General features: G+C 38.3%; 1 protein-coding gene across 1 annotated transcript in view; it reads right to left on the reverse strand.

Annotated features, from left to right (window-relative positions):
* hivep3b (HIVEP zinc finger 3b) overlaps positions 1–25,354 on the reverse strand; it is a 55,617-nt gene that overhangs the window by 17,779 nt on the left and 12,484 nt on the right. The gene's annotated exons all lie outside the window — the stretch shown is intronic.

Consider the following 25,354-nt stretch of genomic DNA (forward strand, 5'->3'; position numbering starts at 1 on the left):
TTTCGACTTCTCCAGTTAGTGGTCACCACAGCGGATCATCAGTCTCCATACCCCTCTGTCCTCTACATCTGCCTCATTCAAACCAACTACCTGCATGTCTTCCCTCACCACATCCATAAACCTCCTCCTTGGTCTTCCTCTTTTCCTCCTTCCTGGTGGCTCTATCCTCAGCATTCTCCTACCAATATACCCCATGTCCCTCCTCTGAACATGTCCAAACCATCTCAATCTCGCCTCCCTCACCTTGTCACCAAAACATCCTACATGCGCTGTCCCTCTAATAAACTCATTTCTAATTCAGCTTTGCATATTTATTTAATATGACATATATAATATATAACATATTATATTCCATATTATATTGTTATTCTTATAACATATAAGATTGTCTTCATTGAATGAATGCCTTCAGTAATATCATATGCATCTACGCCAGACACACTCCACACTCCACACTCCACACTCCACACTCCACACACACAAACATGCAGTATGTGATTCAAATTTAAAACAAAAGTTTAAACTAATAATAATATTAATAATAATAATAAGCAAACAGTTCTTAAAATCTCCAGCAATACATACCATGGAATCACTTTTTTTACCGCAATTTTGACGTTACATAAAATTATGAATAATGTGCTTTTACTTATATACCTGTAATGCTGATGGTTATAAATGGTATACGCCATTCCTATAATTACTACATTCAAGATCCATTAAGTGCATAAATGACTCCTTTTACTCTATAAGCAAGATGGCATGTTAATTCTGAGTGAGGCAGGTGATATGGCAGGGAGGTGTGGCAGCGAAGCATGATCGAATAGATATTTATCAACAGTTAAAGGTGCTCATCGTCAGCAAGATTTCTCAACAGACAGGAAGTTCATTCAGTGTTTAACGCACTTGGAAGCCCCTTTATGCTACTGCACATTAACATGGGTGACTGAAAATAACTACACTAAAATAGAATAGATTGATGTAGGAAATTCCATTCTTTGGAAAACAGACTCTAAAAATATGCATCAGATGGGGATTCATAATCAGATGGGGATTTCCCACTGAACTGAAAAGAGCAAAAGACATTTCCAAACTGCTTACTCACAAAAAAATAAAAAGAGGAGTGGAAACATATCCAAACATTTTCCAAACAAGTTCTAAAATGAGAAGGAATGAACATAACGCTGACATTGTTAGATAAAGCTTGGATCAAGCTAATGATTAGGCCGTGCGTAGAGATGGATAGAAAAATAAAACGCACATACTTTTTACATTTATCTTCAAAGATGCACAGAATGCAAAACAGGGAATGAGGTGGGAACACACCCACGATGCGTACACCAATCCACCGCATTTGCACACTCGTTCACACCTAGAAGCTAATTTATCTTAGAGAATCTATCTGCAGATATACTGGGAGGTGGAAGGAAACTAGAGAAGTTAAATAAAACCCATGGAGACACAGGGATGTGAAACTCTGTAACCTGAGCTCAGGATTAAACCATGGCCTCTGGAGCTGCGAGGCAGCAATGCGATCGGCTGCACCACTGTGTAAGACTTTTATTTGAAGTTAATTCATATCTTAGATCTGTCAACATTTATAAAATAATCCCAACTCCAAATTATTACTCAGACTAAATTCACAGTTCATCTGAAGCCTCTTACATTCCATCCTAAGCTTAATGACATGATAATATAAATACGATTTTGGCGTTGGTGTGTTGCTGGCGTGGTGTTGGACACATTTGCGACTAAGTGGAGTCGAGTCGTGTTATCCGAGTAGCTCGAGTTCACGGCTGGACCACTGGTTGACCCTACAACGAGTTTTGGTGGAAAATCACAAGCTGTGTGTTCTCAGATGAAACACTTGGCCCTCATCATCACAAAATGTTTATATTCAGGAGCTTTGTTCTCTGTGTGCGCGCTGGTTCTCTCCTCTCCCTCAACTTCTCCATCTCTATCAATCCTGCTCAAAGAGTGTGTTGTTGGTGATAACAGTCAGCTGTGTGCAGGACATTGTGCACCCCATTGTGCACGCCTAGCGGCAGTGACCGTATTGTGTGCGGCTGAATGCGATCTCTGTGGTCATCGGCATCACCCTGCCGGGACCGCACACACCACACATCGGCCATACTGTACTCTTCTGCCAGGGGAATTCGCACTTCCGTCACCTTTGTTTTCTGTTTTTCCAACAAGAGATGGGGTTGCTAAAAGACAACAGAGGCTGTGTTGGCATGAGCGACAGTATGAAGCTGCTTGCACACAGATGTTAGCTGGACCATTCCTCAGCACCCGGCCTATTAAAGATCGTATGAAGCGCTGTAGGCTACCTGTTGCCTACGGTGTCTTACTGTCCCACAATATGATAATCTCTTAAATAGATCTCAGAAAAGCGACGTCAGTAACGAAGCGAACAATAAATGCTTTCTGCATCCGTGCTGATGCCTTTTGACTCCAGCTGTCTTACAAGAAATGTACTGTGGAAATGCATCACGTGAATCTTGTGACAGATGGTTAATGCAATAAACGGCGTAAAAGATACGACCGGCTTTTATTGTTGGCCAAAATAAGGGGATAATTCCAGTGAAATTGTGCAAGACATATTTATTAGTTAGATAACAAAATAAGTGCAGGAAATAGCATTGAAGCAGTTTTTCTAACAAAACTGAAAATAAAAAAACCCAAAAACAAACCTAATGGTTGCTCTACAGAAAAAACTGTTTGAATGACTACTGGAAAAGTCAGATGTTAGGGCATCAGTCTGAGATGGTCCCCCAGATGATGCAGCTGTGGAGTGCTCCCTCCCTAAGAAAACAGTGATATTCTAAAAGTCTGTCGCCTCTCCTGAGGACTTCAGTTTCTTTTAAGGGATTCTTAAAATTGCTTATATAATCCTTTATTCACAAAACCGATGATCTGACGTTCTTTCACAATCCTTTACTTATGTGCATTAAACAATATTCAATACTTTGTGGCCATGTAACAGGAATCTAGTTTACATTGCTGCACTAATAAACACATGAAATTACATCTGGACGTACACGATTTACGGCCGTAATCAAAGCAAAACACAGTGCATCTACAGCATCTTCCTACAGTACCTTATAAAAGTAGCCTTTAATTTATAAGTTACCCTATAAAATATCTCAAAGACTGAAACACTGCATGTTTTTATTGCTCGTAGCAAACAGTAGCAGACACTAGCAAAAGTGAGAGAAAATGTCGACAGGTTCACACACGTGAGTGAAATTAGTCACAGCTGTAGAGAAGTAGAGCTGCTGCTATCAATTATTTTAGTAATCGAATATTCTAACTAATATTGCATTAAGTAATTGGATAAAAAGTACTTTTTTTTTGTTAAAGAGCAATAGTAAATGAGAGAGAGAATAACACATTTGTTTGTCCTTTTTCGAAAAATGCATATTTTTATTGTTGAAGACACACACAAGAATATCAGAACAAAAAAGAAACCTATTTAGTGCATTTAACTGCCATATTACATCAAAATACAGTTACAGTTTTTACAGTTAAGTTCAAAATGTCCCTCCGCAGTGGCCGTGTAGAAAAAGTTATGGCAAATAATTTGTTTAATTCGCTCAATTATTCTCAGTCATTAGACTTAGAGACTTTATTGTTATTGTAGTGATACAAAACAATTTGTTTGGTTGTATGTGTTTAGTTAATTAATTTCGCACAGTATCGTGATGTAGTATTCGTGTCTCCAGAAAGCTGCTTGAAATTTTCCACCGACTTAATCGCCAGCTTCCAAAATGTGCTCCACTACCTGCTCTACACGCCCACTGTGACGAGACAAGGCGCTGTTTATAAATAAAAATATAAAAATTAATTTCAAATGACTTTAAAAACGGTAACCGCACTGTACAGTGTTTTCTTTATGTTTTAGTTTGAAATGATCCCAAACTTTGGAAACTTTCCGCCGTTTTCTTTGGCCTGAATCTTCGCCTCGCCCCTCACCGTTTTCTCCCCGTTTCTCCATTTTTCATTCTGCAGTGTCTTCTGTGTTACCTGTCCACAGCGCTCCAGAATTTAGGCGGCGGTGCGTCAGTAATGGAATAAACAAAGACTCAAGGCATTTATTTGCCTCGATTAATTTTTGTAATCAAATTACTATTCGAGTTATTCGAGGAATCTTTACAGCCCTAAAGAGAAGTCTAATAAAACCATACTTCTACTACTACTACTACTAACTACTGTGGTTGACGTGATTTAAAGATCCATTAAGTTACTGAACATTTTGGATGGATTTGGATTTGTAATTAATACAAAGAGTCTACTACAACAGGCTACAAAAGCTTGGGACTGCATGCATTAGAACTGCATGTGCATGAACAGTTCTGCATTACGAATCCATTACTGAACAGCGCACCTCAATGATGATAAAACTACACCAAACATTCATAACATTATGACGTTATGACTGGTGAGTGAATAACACTGATTATCTCTTCATCATGGCACCTGTTAGTATGTGGGATATTTCAGGCAGCAAGTGAACATTTTGTCCTCAAAGTTGACGTGTTGGCAGCAGGAAAAATGGGCAAGTGTAAGAATGTGAGTGAGTTTAACAAGAGCCAAATTGTGATGTCTAGACGACTGGGTCAGAGCATCTCCCATACTGCAGCTCTTGTGGGATGTTTGCTGTCTGCAGTGGTCAGTGTCTATCAAAAGTGTTCCAAGGAAGGAACAGTGGTGAACCGGCGACAATTTTGTGGGCAGCAAAAGTAAGACCAACACAATATTAGGCAGGTGGTTATAATGTTATGCCTGATCGGTGTATAATGGATGGACATTCAGTGCCACCCAGATGAAGATGGGTTCCCTTTGGAGTCTGGTTTCCTCTCCAGGTTTTTTCCTCCTATATCCTTCGGCGAGGTTTTCCTTGCCACGTTGCTACTTGCACATTAGGGGGAAAAAAAAACGTATAGGCACTAACATATAAATTCATATTTGATAACCTATCAAACTGAATAGAAAATTGGTAATAGGCTAATCATTGAGAGCGCGTATCATTATCAAGCAGGCCTGAAAAAAATAACGTTTTTATCCTGCGTTGAGGTTGTAACTGTAATCATCACTAATCGTACACAGGAGCCCGTGGAGCCGAACGCAGTCAATTGGTTTGGGATATATTAGGAAACACTTGCATAAGAGCTAATGCATAATGCACCGAATCTCTCAGGAGTGTCAGAAAGTCACTACCCTGTCAAGATGATGAGCTACATTGCAAAAATTGCTTTTAAAATGGTTAATCCTCAAAGCAATGGAGGTGTGCGGGTTGAGGTGTTTAATAGTTGTGTTAACTACAGAGGCAAGCAGGGTTGCACATTCTCCCATCCTTTATACAATAGCTTAGTCTCTGTACTGCTTGTGTTCCCTGACAGAGGGTGTGTTGGGGGCTTGTTTTCAGAGCCCACGAGATACAGGAGTCCTTTGTCTCCTCTCACGTCGCCACACAGTCTCACTCGAAATGCGTGGTCTGAGGGTGGCGGTGCGGAAAGCAAAAATAGACCCCATCCTGACTGAATAAATATCAACACCTGAAGAGGTAGCAAGCTGCATAACCTATTCACACTCCCTTTTATTGTGGGCAAGAGAATTGAAACTGACCCACCACACTCCATCTCCAGCATTCAAGCCAACAACAAGTTCACTTATGACCTCTTTTCTTCACAACAACAGGACACTTCTCAGTGATCACTTCTCATTGTGTGGCAACAGAATGATTTGTAACTAGTTATTAAATGTTCTGATACCATTGTTGGGCTTCTAACGTGGTTATGCATTCTCTGAAAGGGTGGGGTGGGGGGAGGGGTTGGCTTGCCAAATGTTCATATCAAATTTTATGAGGGACGTTTATGTTGTTTTGGCAGGATGCTGAACTGTAATTTAGACTAAATTATTGGTCTTGGACTCAGACAGGCACACAGATGGAATATATTTTTGTGCTGGTTTTCCAGAAAACCCAGAGGTCTGTAAAAAGTGTTAAAGGTAAAAAGGGAGCTTTCTTAGAAAAACATTTACATTGGGATTTCATGTGTGTAAGCACAGAAGAGGAGAGTGATATGGTCTAGAGGAGTAACAGAAGTAGGCCTTAAAAAAAAAAAAAAAAAAAATCACTCTTCCTCAGCTCAATTCTGCATTCAGATCACATTGTTCATCAGGTGACTGACATATCAGGACAAAGGCTCATCCTGCTGACTTACTCCAATTCTGAAACTTGAAATTTTCCATTCGGCACAGCAAAAAAGTCCAGAAAGAACATTTATAACATGGTGAGTAAATTGCCATGCAGAGATACACCCCTGCTCATACAGTAAGCTTCACTGAGCCGCCTTCTAATGGACTTCTCGATGCGAGTCCTTTGTTTTCTTTTATAGGAGATCAATACATTTCTTCTTTGGACCAGACATCTGATCCCATAAACCTCTGGCACACCTCCCTTCTGTGAACTCCCTGCATTGCATTAAATCCCAGTCTTATTCTCTTAGACTCTCCAGGGTAGGGCAGGGCAATTGTATACAATAAAATAATACAAATATTGTTATATATATATATATATATATATATATATATATATATATATATATACATAATATACACACACACATACATATGTATATACATACATACACATATATATATATATATATATATATATATATATATATATATATATATATATATATATATATATATATATATATATTTTTTTTTTTTATTACAGTTGTGTTTGACAATAGTATGGTTCATTCAGAGTTTGGACTCCAGGCAGGTTGAAACCGTCAGTCTCATTCATTTGACTACTTACACCTCTGGAGAACCACAGAGTATAGTACAGTAAGAATGAATTTGATTTCTGAACATTAGTGGAATAGAGTAGTATCCCAATAAATCATCTGTGCAGCCACAACTCAAGCACAAGCCAGTAAGAGTTCATATTAAGTCAAAATTTTTATTCGGGGGAAAGAAAGAAAAATATCTCTCCTCTGATGACCTATTGATTGTAAAGGCCAAGAAAAGCTCTGACTGGGAAAATAATGAGGCTAAGCTGAAGAGCCAGATGGAGAAATCATATGAGAGCATAGAGAGTAGAAAGAGCTTGAAAGAGATGAGGGAAAAAAAAAGAAACCATGTTTGGTATGAAAGTCAAACAGAAACTAACAACCACCATGACGGTCATCATAAGACTCTGTGTATATGTGGCGAAAGTGAGAAGGTTAGAAAAAAAAGTGTGATGTGTCATACTCTAGAGGAAGATATTTATAGAAAAAGGAAGTTCCAAATTTAGAAACCACCCACGGATCTCTTTACGCCTATATTTACCCGTCACTGTGTGGCAGATGAAACTCAAAGGAAACCACAAAGCAGCAATGCTACAACATTCTTTCTTCTGCTACAATTTTCTTTCATCTCAACAAAGATGTGACCTACATGTCTAGGAAGTGGTCACAGAGGCAGGTAGTTGACATGATACAAGAAAGTGCATGAAGTGAGGGGGCGTGGCAGCAAGTCTGCTTTCAAACAGTGTGGGTTGAATGTTTAAAGGAATTCCTGCTTGCTCTAAAAAACCATACTGAGACGATCTAAAGATCTTTTCAAAGCTACACTCTAAAAGGACATATGAAGTTCTGACAATGAATAGTTGGCCAGAACTGGAAGAACTGGAGCAGAACAGCAGGCTTTATTTCCATGATGCCATAGTAGTGGCATGGTAATGGTAATAGTTATAGTTATGGTAACTCTAGGGCTGAGCTTCTCAATCTTCTTGGGCCAGTGACCCTGTTTTAAAAGGCCCCACATTCTTACTATCACTTCCACTAAAAAAAAAAAAAAGCCCCAACATCTACAACTGTGCATTATTGTGTATAATCACCAAATACAAGGAATAATGTGTGTGATTTTATTTAATGCTAAAAATAAACACAATTATGGATCACAAGGATCTCGTCTCTTACGTCATACCTACACTGCTACTTTGATGTGATGCATGTAAGTGTCTGCACAGTTGCATTATTGCGGTTAATTCGGGAAAACATACTGGATTTCACATATTACCATCATTTTACACCAAAAGCAACTCGGCCCAGGCATGTTGAGGCGTGAAGCGCACTCTTCTGAGGTTTTTTGCACTGGCTTAGTAAATATAACATTTAAGTATATGTAAATATGATAAACATGCTCTGGTTGTGTAGTGTAGTATATTATTAGCATATGAACACAAAGTTTGTAGAATCCAAAAAACCAAAACGTTTGGATGTGAAATGATGCCAGAGCATCTTACACAGTTTGAATGATTCCCTGCAAAATATAGCATGGATACTGATACATTTAGTATTCATTTAGCTAAAAAAATTAACAAATATTTATTATAAATAGCCACTCTGACACTGCTATTGTAAGCCTGGATTAATTCACATGCTGGGCTGCAGCTGAATATTAAAATAGGCTGGAGAGAAGCTAGAATTCGAGTGAAGCCTGTATTTTAATACCAATGCCCATTTATTAATTAAACAATAATACACATACTATTTAATACAGATACTGTATTAATCGTTATTTAATATTTCACAAATCAAGACTGATTGGAAAGACTATGCATGAAGTTGTCTCCCCAAGATGGAGAACTAAAGCTTTAGTGCCAAAAGGCAGGTGAAGTGGAGGCCACGAGACACTGTGACTTTTTCTAATGAAAGTGTTAATTCAATCTGTTCCATAAACAGACCTCGACCCACAGCCTCGACCCACAGTTCGTTTTTTACAAAACACAAGGGGTAGCAGAGGGTGAACATGCAGCACTGCTCAACCGTATACAAAAAAACAAGAACAGGCTACAGGATGTGAGCCAGCTTCCAACCGCAAACACTCCACCCTGCTGGGCAGTCTGAGGCCCTGCTAAGTGGGAAGCATACTCACACCAAAGTCAATTTATCCACTCGGTCACCTATGCCAAGCTGACAAGCACCTCCATTCATACACGTGCCAGAGAGCTTGCACTTCGGTTCCTGAGTGACATTCTGCAGCAGTGGCTAGCATGTAGCGCTGAAGCGAGCTTTGAGTAGTGTTCATGTGTGTCTACGAGTAGCTCAAATGTTGGTCTATATGTAACCTGCCACGGTTCGTGATTTACATCGAGTAGGTACACGTGGCATCACATACAGTGGGTCCATCTGTTTCCTAACAGTGACCTTGTTTGTTCGAATTGTATACGTGTATAATGTCTTTGCACTGTAAAATCTTGTGATGGTTATTGAATGGGACTGTTTTTATTTATTTTAATGATGGTGATCGAGATCACCTGAATGGAGCAATTCATTCACATTTATTCAGCAGCAGCAGCCACTGCTTTATCCCATTCAGGGTCAATGTGAATCCCAGGAATGCTTGGTAAAAGCGTGCACACACTCACACACACACACACACACACACACACCCTGGGAGTTGTAAGGAAAGCCTCAGCATGCACAGGGAGAACATGCTAAACTCCTGACATGAAGAAACCCGAGCTCAAGTTTGAATTAGGGACCCTGGAGCAGTGAGACAGCAATGCTGCCCATTATACCCACATGAAGATTAAATGCCAGAGGAATATACTTTCACCATTTACTTTATCAGGAACACTGTACAACTGTGCATACAACACATTCATGCAATTATATAATCAGTGGCATGTACAGCAAATCACACACACACAGAGCGAGAGCTTCAGTTAATGTTCACAACACAAATCAGAATGATGAAAAAGTGTGATCTTTAATCGTGACACAGTTGTTTAGAGGAGAATGACTAAACTAGATGTCTATAGTAAGTCTAATAAGAACTCTTTACAACCAGAGCTGTAAAAAATAAATAATTGATCTAAACACATATCACATCAGGTGCCACTCCGGTGGACTTGGACGCTTTTTGCATGTTGAGGTGCTTTTCTACTCTCCACCGTTGTAATAATGAGGAGTTGCAAGAGCTCGAACTAATCTGGCTATTTCTCTCTGACCGCTTTTATGACCGAGACGTTTCCTGCTACAGATCCATCACTTACTCAATCAGTTTTGTTTCTCACACAATTCTCTTGTGTTTGATATTTTCAGGAAATCAGCAGTTGAACCCACGACCTTCCGATCAGTAACCCAGCACCTTAATCACTGAGCTACCACTCCCCTATAGGTAAGGGTATTAAAAAAAACAGCAATTTGCCCTAATCATAAATCTTTTATTCACATAGTTGTCTTTAGATAAACATCAGAAAAAAGCCAGAGCGAGCCTTAAAACAATTCAGTGTTTCTGCAGGTTTCACCAAGTCAAATTGAACACTTTTAAAGACACTTTTAACTCCATTAAGAATGAACTTTAATACCTAAATCATGACATCGAGAACATACACAAACAAATTGTTGTCAGCCACTGTGCATTAAACAAGTCCCAAATAAATTTTTAGTATCGCTAAACTTGCACTTTCCCATAGCTGAAAAATAAAATAGTTTTTACGTCGGTAGTATAAATCAAGAGAGATTTGCGCCAATAAGATTTGGATCAGCGAAAGAAAGAAGAAGAAGAACAACAAAAAAACATTCTTAAGTGCTATGAAAGCTTTCCAAGCATTTAGAGGTAGCGTTTTATGGACTTCAGAAAATTGTTAAAAACCTGTTAAAAATGATTTAAGTCCTAAAACAGCAACTTTAAGACTTTTTAAGGCCTAAAATATAGATTTTTAAATTTTAGACTTTTTTTTTTTTTTTTTTTTTTTTTTTTTTTTAGAGAGTTTACATTTTAGACCAGTAAATTCGACATTAAGACAAACGATTGGCTCAGCTTTATACTCGTGCTGGCAAGTCAAATATTTTCGCTGCAAGGGCTTCTCTGATAGAAGAGGTTATTTCTGTTCTCCTGCAGGTCTCCTGGCTCGCTATTACAGCATGCTGGTAAAGGGAGACGGCAAAGCGCAGGGACTGCACTATTCCTGTGCTCTGCTATGGCACCCTGTGGGGAGCACCATGCACACACAAAATAACAAAGTAAAATAAAATAAATGCTTTTTTTTATCATTGCACTACTGCAAGATCTTAGGGGGCACTACTTTATTAGATGTCGGCATCAAAACTACACTATTACAGTAGTCTTTGGAAGAAACATCGTGCCAAACACATACATTACATATGTTAGCATGATTTGCATAAATGTATAAAGCCTATAAAAGTGACTAGTGTCTATTGTATAATAGGGACGCACTTGGTCAACATTCTTTCCTGTGAATACACAACATTCGCTCCACTTTATGCAGTTCTAGCTGTGCTAAGAGTTTGTTTTGGCTTTGTTTGGCTTCTTCACCAATTTCACAGCAAGTCACATGAGGTCAGCTACAGGGAATACACAGCAATGCTGGAATAAACAGGACTTAACTGGGGATCTAGCCAGTGTCAACACCTATATACTGCTCGGCAACAAAGTACTAAGTCCAGCAAACAAAGTTCAAACACGTCACTTCTATGCTTCATATCCTTTAAGAAAGCATAAAGAAAAATAGTAACATAAGCTCTCAGAGACTAGAGGAGGCTTCGGCCATATTCAGGAGATATCCAGCTTGCTGTGACACTTAATATGTCAGTGATAATGTACTGAGGATGTGCTATGGGACTGTGAGGGCTCTCGGTTACAAATGCAACTGGCCCACTTTCTTCCATCACATGGAAAGAAGTGTGTCAGAGGAGCAGGCGCTAACTCGCCACTGATTTGAAATCAGGTCAGAATGGACACTAGGGATGCCAGTCGTGCACACACACAAACACACACACACACACACACACATAGCAGGGGGATGTGCAAACAGGAAAACTACACAAGCACTTAACACTAGTTCTGCTCTATAATGCATCTTACATAACATAAACTAGAAATTTCAATGAAGGCTTGAGGCCAAGACAAAGATGGTCATGCAACTGAACATTTGAATTTACGTGCTCGTTTTATGCACGCTGACAGGGAAAACATGGAAACTGTATCTTTGCACGCCATACCATACACGTCAACTGTTGGAAATAAGTGAATCTGAGGTCACATGACCCTTGTCAGGGGGATTGGTACCCTGCTCTGGCAGCTGTCATCAGCTCATAAAATCTATGGAAGGGTAATTTGAACCTGCACAGAGCATCCATGCCCCCTCCCTGTAGTTCTCTTACAAACCTTTTCCCTTCTAGTCTTTCTGTCCGAGTCCAAGTCTTTCCTCGCTGAAGAAGTCCCTCAAGGACATATCTAATGAAAGTGCTGGAGAACACATTTTTCCCCCCAGTCGGGAATCTCTAACTGAGCACTCACAACCTATACGAATAGAACAGGAGACTCTTTAATTATGAAACATGGGCTTTCAAACATGAAACATCTCGCATGATCATGAGCAGGAAAATGTATAAAAATTCGAATGTAATGCAGTGCTGACCAAGATGATTGGTCACCCTGTGTAATTAAACTGACAGCAGGCCAAAATTGTTTTATCCCATTTAAATAAATAAATGAGTAAATAAATAAAATATAAATAAATTAGGAATCAATAAACAGATCAATATCAATAGCAGTCATGGAAGTGACATTAGAGGCATGAAATGAATAAATCTGGGTCATGAAACAGAGTCAGGGACTCTTAAGTAAGTTATTTGTGAGAGTGGTGGATTCACAACCTACAATTAGTGAAGGCCAGATCCAGGAGTTATTATACCGTTCTCATAGTCATGAGTGTGTTCAGTTGGTCATTTGAAGTGAATGAATATATTACAACCCTTGAAAAATCAGTAAACAATGTTAATTTAAAGCTAAGGTTTTATGTCACCAGAAACATCGGGAATGAAAACTGTACTACAAAGTAGCTTGATATTTAAATTGTAGGATTATGTTCATTAAGAAATTAAGATTTTCTCAAAAGGTATTGTTTCCAAAAAATAAAAAGACCCATGTTTTTTCAGCACTTACTATTTCCATCCCATAGAAGTCAGACTGCAGTGGAGAAAGTCCCAGTTTTTGACCACAGTAGTTACATGTAGAACAAGCAGAATGTGATCTAGGACTCATTAAGTAAATGACAAGTTGTTTAAATTTAAAATTGGAATTACAATAACTGAGTAATGAGTATAAAGAATTGAAATTATTTCATTGCGAGGCTGAAAAAAAAAAAACCCTGTGAAAATATGATTGTGTTTTTTTATTCTACTGAATATTCAGAAGCAAGAACTAACCCAAACAGGAACTGGTGAAACTTTTATTTTCTCAGGGTTGAGTAAACCAGTCACAGTGACAACAGAAAAAAAAAAGGACGATCATCGTTACAGAGCATAACACCCGGACTGTTAAACATCAAAACACAAGCGTTTGAATTTGCATTGATTCTTTGCACAAATGACTTTGTTTATTAATTACTGATTTTTACTTATATATTTACCGATTTACCCTCCAGATGCCTAAATATTTGCACTTATCTTTTTTTATATTGTAATTCTGAAACATCTATTTGTAATTTTTGTTGCTTTGCCTTTGTCTTTGATTTTCTAACATCATAAAAGCTTATGTATCGTGGGTTAAATCCTGAGCTTGGCTTGCTGTCTGTGTGGAAATTCCCTTAGTCTCCCCAAGTTTGTGTGGGTTTCCTCTAACCAATCCAAAACACAAGGTTATTGAATAAAACTAAATAAATAAAGGAGTATGTAGATGTAGATGCACTGGTATTGAAATCATGGTGTATTCCTGCCTCATGCTCCATGTTCCCATGATTCTTCAATGCATCCCTAATCAGTGTTTACTGAAAGTGAGGGAGAAGTGAGCGGAGTAAAACGAGCAATCAAATCACTTGTGTGTGCAGTAAGAACTACTGAATGAACAGCGAAGAGATTGAACGATACATAAATAAGGTTTGTGTGTGGGCTAATTGATCTCAATAGTGGCAACAAGTTCAGATACACTCTATGTACAAAAGTTTCTGCACACCTAACCAGAAGACTGGTATGACATACAATTTAACATTTTGCCCTGTTTTGCTGTTGTCATAACCTCCACTCTTCTGGGAAGACATTCCACTAGATTTTGAAGTGTGAAGATTTGTTCTCATTTAACCACAAAGCCGTTAGTAAAGTCAGGTTCGGATGTAGGGTGCGTAGACCTGACCCTCGTCTTCATGATTCTCCACGTATACAGAGGTATTGATTTGCTGAAACGGGTTTGCGCCTCCTGGATAAAGTGAAAATTTAATGCTACCACATCCAAACACATGCTATACAACTGTTTGCCTCTAACTTTGTGGTAACAGTTTGTGGTAACAGAAGCACACATAACTGGGAAAAAGTCAGGTGTCCCAATACTTTTGTCCATATAATGTATTAACAATTTTTTACAAAAAGACCTAAAATATGATGCAGGAACTAAATAAAATGGTTTGCCATGAGTGTGATGATAACGATCGCGCAATTCAATCCAACTTTTTCTGGGACAAACAGACCATTTTTAATAATAAGTTAATAAAACTTGACACAAAATCTACACCAGAGAAATACACCCACCTGTGTGTCTACAACCCCTAGTTAACCAAGTGTTTGCAAGAGCAACACTTTCTTACTTTACATATCACGCTTTTTTTTTTTTTTTTGCAAACTGTAATAAAGCTATGAAGCTGACTGTGAAATAATGTGCATATGTGTGTGTGTGTGTGTGTGTGTGTGTGTGTGTAGCATCATATAAAAGGATTGCAGAGCTCATAGTAACACAGCTGTGCCATTCACTGTTGGGCATCGAGTCAAAGGCTGCATCAGAGCAGTCTTTTTTTAGAGGAAGTTCCGATAACACACACTGAATAGCCAGTGAGCATGCTGCCCTCCTCGATTATACACGCCACACAGTCACACTGTTACAGTCACACGCCTGCGACTCTCAGCACTTTATTTTAAGGTTACCGATAATTATTTAACTACTGATTTAACTACTGTGCCTCTTAGTTAGTCTTTGAGAAAGACAAGGAATTAATACACTGAATATTTACACGCATCTTCAAATAACATTCTACACTTTAAAAAATGTGGCAACTTCATGGACACCAAACTCTTTTTTTTTTTTTAAATAGACAAATCCACTAATCTTTAATGAATCTTGCTAAACAGATTTTTTATTTAGGGTTTTTGTTTACCGTATTTTTCGGACTATAAGACGCTAATTTTATCCCACGTTTTGAACCCCGCAGCTTAAACAACAAAGCGGCTTATTTATGAATTTTCTGGGTTTTTCCCGGTTTCATAAACTTCAAGCCAAAAAACTGAACCCCATAACATTAGACCAATTAAATTTCCGAACGGAAACGAAAAAAAAAAAAAAAAAAAAACGCACCTCACCTGTGTTCTGAGCTGCACAGCTTCGGGAGAAAAAACTTCCACAGATGGATATTTAAAAAAAACGCACGACGATGCCAAAAGATAAACTCCCGAGAGAAATAGTTGTGAAAGGAAGGAGGAAGACAGTGAACAATGACTTTAGTAGGCTACTGTTTAGATACAAGCCGTTGTAACGTGTTGAGTCTGGGTGAAGGGAGAACTCCAGTTGCAACAGAAATCATATAAGCACAGACAGGTTTCCAAAACTCATGCTTTTTTATTACGGGTTAGTCAAAGAAACTTAGAAATTAGCATCAAAAAATAATAAGGACATATTCCTCGTCTTGCACACATGCAGTAATAGCGCAAAAATGCGTAAAATATGCTCCTAAAGCAAAATATTTCACCCGTTACACCGTGTAACAGACACTGTCTTTCATTAAAGCCTGTGTAAAGTTCATTAGTTTCAGTGTAGACACCTGCGGCTTATTTATGTTTAAAATAAAAATCTGTCAAATTCAGTGTGTGCGGCTTATATATGGGTGCGCTTTATAGTCCGGAAATTACGGTGTATATATATATATATATATATATATATATATATATATATATATATATATATATATATATATATATATATAAAAAATGTAAAGCACCATAATGCTGGAAATCCAATGAGCTCTGAGCCGACTAAACTGCACACATAGGCTGATGGTATAGGCGTGGTTGACGGGATGAATTTCCTAAATGTGAATTCATTTTTGTATACTGATAACAATCTTTTTCCGAATCAGGAAAACGCAGGTAATTGGACAGTCTAATGCATTGGAGCAAAGATTTATTCAATCCAAAATGGTATGTATTTTTTGTAAGCTTATGAAGGGAAAATGTAGATAAGCGCCAGACCGAAATGCTTCCTTATACTTGTAATGAGAGAATAGAAAACCACATCCCATAGCCCCAAACGCTGGCTAATAACTTGCTGACCTTTTGTTGAGGGTGAAAAAAAAAAAAGTGCTTCATTAGAAACTGTTAGGATGTTTGCTTCGAGCACTGGGCAATATGAAAACATAATGTAGAGTATCATGATTTTATTATTTTGAGAAATTGTGGGCATCAGTATTTTGATAACATGTACAAGCTCACGATTTATATTTTATGTTAAATATTTCGTTTTGAAGTGATGGCAGCAATATGCATTAAAACTGATACAAATACTGTATTTTCAGTCGCTGCTAATTCATTTAAAAATATTTTTTAAATGCTTAAATATTTAAAAGAATTCAATGACATAAATTATGAGAAAAAAAAAAATCTGATAATACAAAAAGCCTATAAAGAGCAAACGAGCATGAGGATGAGATTGAGCGTTTAGGTTCTCCCATTCCACAAGATTTGATATCCAAGGGCCCCCAGCTCTGACTCATATTTAGTAATCTCTGAGGCTCAGAGCTGTAAATCTAAAAGAGAAGCTATTGGCTTTCTTTCTCTCTGCTATAGTTTCATAAACTGTTCCTTTAGTATGGGGCTGAAATATTGGTTGAGGGCCAGCACCTTTCTTTTCTCCCTCACTTTCGATCTTTACCTCCTCCTTTTCTCCTTCTTTCAACACAGAAATTGGCAATCTGATTCTGCGAGCTGAGAAGGAGTATATGTAGAACAATTGTGCAGAGAAAGAAATCTGCTCAGTCATCAGAAATGTGTCGTGTTGCCTGATTACTTTTAGGGCTGAAGTCACTTCATCGGGGCATCAGGTTTAAAAAAAAATAAATAAATAAAATAAATCCACTCCAGGCTTGTGTACATTGTAAGAGCCAATGGGAAAAAATGCGTGAGTCAGCAATTGATAAAATGCATCTGCTTCTTTTCACATGTACTCTGTAAAGCCAAAAGAACCAACAGCATGGAATGCAATGAAGATTACAACAGTGCAATTAATCTTCTTAATATAACACAGTTGAAAGAATCTTGTGACCAAAACACACACAATAACACACTCGACGTTTTTTTCTTTAAGCTTACGATGACGGCGAGAAACCCAGAGAAGCTTGATGAGAACTGTAGTGACCGAATGTGTGTCATAGGAGGGTTTAGGAGCCTGACAGTAAGGTTGTGTCATAACTTACAGACTGAGAGAAGGAGGAATTACAGACTGGCTTGTTTACACCAACTATCGCAGCACCCTACGTTCACACTAGCAAGTGGCAAAAGAAGCGGTCACACTGTAACCTCCTTGTGAGACACAGAGCCATAATTTCATCCAAGCAACTAAATGATTTTATAGAATAGAATTTTGTCAATTTATTGCAAATTGGGTATGACGCAGTAAAGCGACAGATGGAGATGTATATTCTTACATTATCTAATTAACTGAGTATAGAAACATACTGTATAAACAATTACAACTCGTATTTTTCTTCTAACTAGTGTTAAATCTAGCACGTTAAAAAAAAAAAACACATTTTAAATAATGTATATTCAAATATGTATATTTAATGTATAAATGATATAGTGCATTGTAAGTTACATATTTTGGCTAATATTATTTTTCCCCCTTTTGCTGCCAAAAAAGTTCTGACCCATTAAACATGAACATTTACTTCTTCAACAAGGTCCCCTGGTGGTCTAGTGGTTAAGATGCAGCGCTCTCACCGCTGCGACCCGGGTTCGATCCCCGGTCAGGGAACCATCCCCAGCCACTCTTAGTGCCGGTCCCAAGCCCGGATAAATTGGGGAGGGTTGCGTTAGGAAGGGCATCCAGCGTAAAAACATGTGCCAAATCAAACGTGCGGAGGATCCGCTGTCGCGACCCCTAACGGGAGAAGCCGAAAGAAAGTTTTTATTTACTTCTTCAACAATTTGAGCTCCAGAAGCTCGTCTGTTGTATCGGATCTACACGGACCAGCCTTCGCTCCCCACGTGCATCAATGAGCCTCGGCTGCCTACGACACTGTCGCCGGTTCACCACTGTTCCTTTCTTGGACCACTTTTGATAGACACTGACCACTGCAGACAGCAAACATCCCACAAGAGCTGCAGTATGGGAGATGCTCTGACCCAGTCGTCTAGACGTCACAATTTGGCTTACACTTGCCCATTTTTCCTGCTGCCAACACGTCAACTTTGAGGACAAAATGTTCACTTGTTGCCTGATAAATATTCCACATACTAACAGGTACCATGATAAAGAGATAATCAGTGTTATTCACTCACCAGTCATAATGTTATAATATCATAATGTTATGCCTGATCATTGTGTGTGTGTGTGTGTGTGTGTGTGTGTGTGTGTGTGTGTGTGTGTGTGTGTGTGTGTGTTTTTACTCAAAGTCATTGAGTAAAATATGATGAATGATTACAGAAAGCACTTTTGCCCGATTGTGTATATTATATATACAGTACAGACCAAAAGTTTATATATATTATATATACAGTACAGACCAAAAGTTTATATATATATATACACAAAAAAGTGAACTGAAAATATGTCATATTGTAGGTTCTTCAAAGTAGGCATCAAGAGAATGCCAAGAGTGTGCAAAGCAGTAATCTAAGCAAAAGGTGGCTACTTTGAAGAACCTACAATATGACATATTTTCAGTTCACTTTTTTGTTATGTATATAATTCCATATATAATTCCACATGTGTTATTTCATAGTTTTGATGCCTTCAGTGTGAATCTACAATTTTCATAGTCATGAAAATAAAGAAAACTCTTTGAATGAGAAGGTGTGTCCAAACTTTTGGTCTGTACTGTACATGCTGAAACAGCGAGTCTGCCACTAAATCATCTGTCTCTCTTTCTCTTTCAGCCTCTCTGCTCCCCTCAGTGTTACTGAATTCACTTCTAGTCTGTGGTTGACCACTCATGCACATATTCTAAAGTTTATTCAAGCACTAGAAACTCCCTAAAGTGTGAGGCCCTCTGGACCTTCGCATATTTCCTGTCTGTTTCTATTAAACATGAAAAAAGAAAAAAAGATACATTTATTCCAATTACACAATAAAATAAACAAGACACAATGAAATCAACATATTGATTACTAGTAATTGCTGTAGATCGTGTAAAATGCAAATTCAATTGATTTTGCAATACATGTAAATGCAACTTCATCAAGCGTAAAAAAAATAAAACCCCCAGCACAGACAGACAGCTAAAGAGCTAAACAGTTGATATCGAAGATGTGAAATGGGGACAGAGGCAAATAGACAGTCAGAGGAAAAAGACAGTCAGACCATTTCGTACAAATGTATTTACCATTTTTCTCTCGCACTTATCAGTCATAAGATTTGTCGAGGTTAGAATTCTTAAATACTACACTGTGGAGGGCAGACACTGAAAATGCTCCACCTTTGAATGACTGTTATAATGCAGTTATAATATATACTCCATATACAGTAACTTTCCACAGCACCTCACCGTCTTCTACATGGCTTTTTCTAGAGTATTTTTATTGTATTTTTGAAGTTGTTTGTTCAGTTTGTTCAGCAGTGTTTGTTCAGCTACATCGCCACATCCAACAGCAAGTGCACAAAAAAAGCCATCATTAGGCAAAGTATCGTTTCTGCGCAGACAAGATTACACCACTGATTTTGTTAGATCACCACGGTGAATTTCATGCTTGTTTTGCTGAATACAGCACCCAAATTCAGAAATAATCACCTAAAACATGAGGCTAAAGGAAAACCAATGAGCTTCTGCCTGTTTGCAAAACAGGACAGAATGTAAACTGCAGTTCTGCATTCTGGAACTCATGCGGGAAAAAACTAAATAAGAGCAACGGTCCTCAGAAAGTTTGCCAAACACCAAGCTGACGACCAAAAACCATGAGTGCATGAATGCAATTTTCACAGCAGTAGCTGATGCCAAAGCCCAGATGCTCTTGTGACCAAACCCTCACCAGCATCAGGGTTTTTTTTCACGGATATAAATTGAAGGTGGCTGCACAAATAGGGCTTTTGTGTGTCTGAATGGAACTTGAGGATTTTTATCCCTAATTTACCTTTTAAAAAAAAAAAAAAAAAAAAAAAAAAAAAAAACGCTGTATCTTTATTATCTTTATCCACTGCGGGGTCGGTTAGAGAACACACGGAGCATTACTTTGTGTTCATTTGCTAAAACTACACTAAGCTGTCGGCAGATATGACCTTTCAACTTTCATTTATCAAGTCATGAGCAACCACTTCATCCTAAATCAGGGTCAGGGGGAAATCCAGGAACACCCATTCCCATGACAGAAATATTTCTTATTAAGTATGGCAGTCTATCACAAGGCAACATGTACACACTCACACTCACACTCACACTCACACTCACACTCACACTCACACTCACACTCACACTCACACTCACACACAATCTTCTCAGTGCACACTGGAATGTTTGCTCCCTAAAAAGATCCCACAATGCATCACAAAAACTGTGAAGCTTACTATTTTCCTTACTGGTAATGATGGATTCTCTAAAGCCCACCAGCTCAAAAAAAAAATTAAAAAAATTCCTAACCAATTTTCTTATCAGTGTCCAAGTGTGTACTGAGCCAGGGTCCTTACCAATGACTGACCATGTGTATGGTCCACTTGGTTCTAACAAACTCACCTCAAGTTAACAATATCCCGACTATATTGGATTGGAAACAGACATTGGGTGCCACCCAGATGAGGATGGGTTCCCTATTGAGTCTTGGTAAAGGTTTCTTCCTCATGCCATCTCGGGGAGTTTTTCCTTGCCACAGTTGCCACCGGCTCGCTCATCAGGGACAAACTTACACTTATAAATAACATATTCACTTTTTATCACCACATTATCTGTGTAAAGCTGCTTTGAGACGATGTTCATTGTTAAAAGCGCTTTACAAATAAAAAATCAATTGAATTGAACTACAGAACAGTTACCAGTCAAGTTTAACTTCACTCAGTGACTTACTACCAGCTGGAAACAACCGCTTTCCCTGGTGTCACCAGGAATCGGCTGCCGGTCTGAACGCAGAGTGAGCATTATACGTGAAAAGGGACTTGAAAGAATTTGGAGAAAATAAAAGTTTCAGCTAAAATTGGTGCAAGGTATCGGTGCTATTTTTAGCAGGCATGAATTAGCTTAGTGTGGCCACTTGTCAAAGAAGCAAGAATCTCACTACGGAGCTGCTGTTCAGAGTCCGTTTCAGTTCATTTTAATGAGAAGGGAAAAGTTGGGTCTTGCACATCTACTCTTTTATTATGAGCCACTGCAGACATTTAGTGTGTTTCCATGGTTACTGGATAGTCTGTCAGGCTGTATTTCTAGCAGTATGCTTTTTTTCTCTTTTTTGAATGCTTACTTTTAATCTTTTTGCAAAGAGATAAAGATAGAGAGACTGCTGTGACATTTCCTTCACTGAGACTTTATTAACGTATTAACTTACGTTACCATGCGCTCAGTAGCAGACCTTTTCACACTGTTTGAGGACCTTTTTCAAATTTAGTGGACCACCAGTATACTTTGCATCTCCTCTTACAAATGTATCACTCAAGGAGAACAAACCCGTGCATGCTGCAAAATGATTTACACTAAACCCTTCACTGAAACAAGTTTGGATGAGACATTGCTGTATACTAACCTGTGTATGGTCAATCAGGGCTTTCAGTTTATTCTTAAAAGATAATAATCAGATCAGAAGAAACTGTTCTCAGATAAGCACACATATGACTTGGGAAGTGTACAGCATTTATCTCTGTCCACTCTTTGTGTGTGAAGCAAAACGTGGCAAATTTGAAGGCCGCATCTAGCATCTAAACAGCTAGGATGCCTGAGCAATTAACTGCCACTATAAAAAATCTAAATCAAATAAGGAAATAACTGACTAAATAAACAATAAATAAATAAAATTAAATAAAACACAACAAAAACTAAACACCAGCAGCATGCTGGTTCACAGTGTTCTATGTGGTTAACTGCACTTCCACAAGACGAGCTTGTGTGAAGTGTTAACAATGCAGAACTATCTATAGCTACGGCTGCACTGAGATGATGTCTGACAGAAGCAGAGCAGTGGTGTAAGTGTGGGTGTTTGTTTGTCGGATTGTTTCCCTGCACAAAAATCTTACACTCGGGCATGGTGTAATGTACCGCTATTGGATCCTGATCTTAATTTAATTAAATCTTGTGTTTAAAACGGGCATTTGTAAAATGAGCTCACTGACAAGGATGTAGTATTAGTGGAAACTTCTCTAGTTTTCATCTGATGTCAAGCTGAAACCCATCATGATCGAGTGCTCGCTCTAAGCCCTTTCTGAACTTTACAAAACAATCAACCTTTCCTGGAAACCAGGAAATCAGTGGCAAAACTTTGGACTGGAAAGACCTTAGTAAATAAAAAGCATTTTTAAGATTCCCATAATTCCCACAAAGCACTGGGATAACAATAAAAAATACCAAATAACTAATAAGTAAAGTAAAGGAATTTTAAGTAAGTTAAGGAATAGCTGCTTATAATTCAGCTTGAATTTGTTCAAATTGGCTAATGTTAGACAACAAGCACAATAAGACCCCTACTTTATCTACTTCTTCTAAATCTGCATCATTAGACAACGTACTTCTAATTCTGCAACCACTCATCGACAGGTTCAGTAGTTGACATTATTGGTAACTAATTTTACTATTTTTCACAAAACTAAACTTTATTGGAACACATTATGCAAAGCACTATGTTACTTCACTCTAAAAGCAATAAAGCTTTTTGAATCGACTGAGGTCAATTCAGTTCACTGAAACTCTACAATTCTTTTTTTTGCCCACTTACACGTGCATTACAAGGACATACACACACCTATACATTTACTATGATTCAGTACATTTCAATTCATTGGAATAAAACTCAAAACAAAGATTTGATTATCAAAATCGTTGTAAGCCGCTGTCCTTTACAGCGACTGATTATCACATTCTAACAGTATAATTACATGGTGTTTTATTTATGCTCAAACAAGAGGTAAGAGGAAAGTAGCCACACTTCCTGTAATACATATTTTGCATGCTGCAAAGTCTCACACAGCTGATCCTAACATCTTACAACCCTGAAGTGAACCATAGAAGTAAATAAGGCTATGTTTATGATTTCTGCCACATACTTTTTATTTTTTTGGAAAACTGCAAGCATTTTTTTAACAATGTTCCACTGCTTTAAAAAAAAAGTCTATTAGTAATGGAAAACCCAAAGACAAACTTGAAGCATTACTATCATACTCAGACATGTAGATCATGATACTCCTCATGCCTCAATGCTAAAGAGTAGACCATTTTTGTGTAAATATTGAGAAAACTGTGGATTGCTTGGTTAGGAAATACTGCATACCTGGCCACTCGCCCAACCTTATTTGGAAGGACCATACACTCTGAACAAGGGCCAGGCTGTTTGCTGAGTCTACCACTGTGTGTATGTCTGAAGAGGATACACAACTACATCTCCCACACAGGCAGACACTCTCTCTCTCTCTCTCTCTCTCTCTCTCTCTCTCTCTCTCTCTCTCTCTCTCTCTCTCTCTCTCTCTCTCTCTCTCTCTCTTCTCTCTCTCTCAGTGTGAAAAAGTAGAAGAAAAGTAGAACTTTCAGCTAACATAGCGTGACTTAGTAAGGAGCGTGAAGACAGTAGAGTGTACACGAACCGTCTCCTGATTTGTCAAATTCTACTCCATCACCCAATAAAAACGACTCGCAACAACAAAAACGCCGTGTGTGAACGCAGCATAACTCAATCGAGTAGGCAAAAACATTGAAGGTACAAACCAGAGCACATGTTTTCCTGACAATTTCCTTTTGTTGCTTTACATTCATGCTGTCATTTTGCAAATATGGTTTAATTTTTGCTATTTTATTTGTTGTTTTGTCCACTGTGTGTGTAGGGTCTGGAGGTTGTGGTAAAAGGGAATCTCTGTGTGTGTGTGTGTGTGTGTGTGTGTGTGTGTGTGTGTGTGTGTGTGTGTGTGTGTGTGTGTGTGTGTGTGTGTGTGTGTTTGCGCACTGTCTAAGGTGGTCTCGGAAACCTAAGGCACAAAACAGCTAAATGCTTGTGCGAGGGCTGTTCTTGCCAAAAATCTAAAAAGTTCTTTCTGTTATAGTTTCAGTTTTCAATCACTGGCTACGTTCCCTGTACAGAAGGATCGGTACACTCACATCAACAGCGCAATAATTCATGCCAGTAGTGTAAAATTGTAGTGGTGTAGTGTTGTCGGTAATTTTACACCTCGATACCTTTTTAATACTGGCACTCTTATGCAACCCAATATGAACACAAAAATCCCCAGGAGAGGCGATATCAAATCTTTTAACACTTCAGCAAACCAGTATACTGTTTACCTCCATAAAAATACTGAACTTTGTTCACATGACGACAACTCCCCTATTCTGCTCTAAAACTCCTTAATGCATAATTAAACACTTCTAAAATTATCTGCTCTTTAGATGACCTTAGCTGGCAGCAGCAGGCACAAACACAGCTAAAGGCATTGTGAAACCTAGACAAGACAGTGACGAGATAATAGGATACGTGAAGCTGCAACTCTACATTGTTCTAGGTTCAGCGTATGGACAGAGAGACTGTGTGGAACAAAAGCCTCAGACAGAACGGGTGGCCTGTAACACTAAACACGTCCTACTGATGCACTTTTGCATCAGTGCACGTTTCTCTGGAATCACAGACTCATTCAGCCTAATGCGTATAGGATTACTGGCACCGATCAGCAATTAATATCAAAATTAGTGTAGGCAAAGAATGCATGCAAACGTGGATATGGGATCATTTGAGATTTTTTTTTATGCCTGCTATTTCAAGTGTTTTGGCAAATTATAAATTTTTTTTATTTTCAGCACTCGTTTTTTTTTTTTATGATGTCTGCCCTGGAGAATAACACTGTAAAACCACAGTAACGTAACAAGTTCTGAGAATCTTATAAAAGGGTCTATTATTCCATGCAAAACCGTTTATGCTCCTTCATTGGTTCCTAGGTTAGAGCACATGCACTTCCATCT

The sequence above is a fragment of the Silurus aristotelis genome, assembly GCF_946808225.1.
Source record: "Silurus aristotelis genome assembly, chromosome: 1".
Classification (NCBI taxonomy): domain Eukaryota; kingdom Metazoa; phylum Chordata; class Actinopteri; order Siluriformes; family Siluridae; genus Silurus; species Silurus aristotelis.